Here is a 1,472-nt window from a genome sequence, read left to right as displayed (position 1 = left end):
AGTCACCACGCCTTGTCACGTGGTATGTCACGTGGTGATGTCACGTGGTAGTGACGGTGAAGAGAGAACACAGTAGCAGTACTGTGAAAGACAAAACTAGCTTTTATTGGGCGAACCTGTGCCCACAAAACAGGTTACACTTAAAGCACAACGATAGCGGCGAACACAGTCGGCGATCGTCGAAAAATCTGATCAGCGGGTCAAGCGCGTCGGCTTTTATAGAGCAGTCGTCGAATGTTCCAGATTAATCGTTCGGACCCGTGTGCCTTCCACAAAGGTCTACACCATTCGCGTTACGCGATAAAATCAGATAACACAAGGTTCGGCGACAACAGACAGCCGGGTAGAAGCATCGATAACTTTCCAGAAACATCGGATACATTCAGGCGCGTCCCTCGCTGTGCGATTACAGTTGTCAAGCGGCGAAACGTGGTCGCCCGATAAAGATAAGTACACGTGTCAGTATGTAAGGCGAGAAACGCTGTTCTAAACTGTCTGTTCTCTAACCTGCGCAGTAAACTGATGTTTATAGTATTTCCGCAAACTCAAGGATCACGATTACAGCAACCGTAACCACAAGAGTCACAATATGGTCGTAAGTTGTCGCGACAGCGCGGCTGTAGTTCACAGAGCATGTCACTAAGGGATACGGGGCGAGGTATGGCCGGTGAATAATTGCCGAGAAGGGTATTTGGCAAACGTTAATTACCAAGAACGTCGGTTGCTTATACTACCGCAAAGGACGCATGCTTGGCCGTGACACCAATCATTTGCTCGCTACATCACACATCTACGCTGAAATTAACCTGGTTCCAGAAATTCCCGCTTACATTCTCTCGACCCTTAACTGCGGCTTCGGCTGCCACCTGGGCTCTATCTTTTTTTCTCTTTTTGTACCTGGTTCCTTTCCCAATGTACGGAGATATGCTTCCACCGATGTTCGGTTCTACTTCTTTTTCAATGAATTCATTCACTCATTCGTTAACTCCTAAATTGCTGCAGAAGATAGCGTCTCTTCATCTCCATAGTCATCCTCCCTCACCTCAAATCTGCTTTGCAAAACAATGCTGCTATGTTGCATGTGGCTGGGCGTCGCATATGCAGTTTTCTAGGAATGTCCTGTAGCGCGCATGTAATTTTCGGTGGCTCACGAGACAGTATAAGGCACCTTCTCTGCCACTTCCTCACTCAACGCCCTGCTCCGTGAGCAACTATTACCCGGTTCGAAGGCAGACTACTATCGGAGAAAAATATCCTGGGAACTCGATTCACAAGGCCACAAAAAGACCAACTGTGCTTCTTGAAAGTGCGTGCACTGTGTGTACTGCAGGGTTCACTCTCGCTACATTTTCACTCTTTTTTCCTTATCTCTCGGCTTATATTTTATCATATAAAGTCAAATGAATCTTTATTTTCCAGTAAAAGAAACAGAAACTGGATGGTCATTTTGGGCTTAAAGCTACGAGAGTAGC

Source organism: Dermacentor albipictus, chromosome 6 (assembly GCF_038994185.2).
Source record: "Dermacentor albipictus isolate Rhodes 1998 colony chromosome 6, USDA_Dalb.pri_finalv2, whole genome shotgun sequence".
NCBI classification, from domain to species: Eukaryota; Metazoa; Arthropoda; class Arachnida; order Ixodida; family Ixodidae; genus Dermacentor; species Dermacentor albipictus.
The sequence above is the reverse complement of the archived record's forward strand: the minus strand, read 5'-3'. Positions refer to the sequence as shown.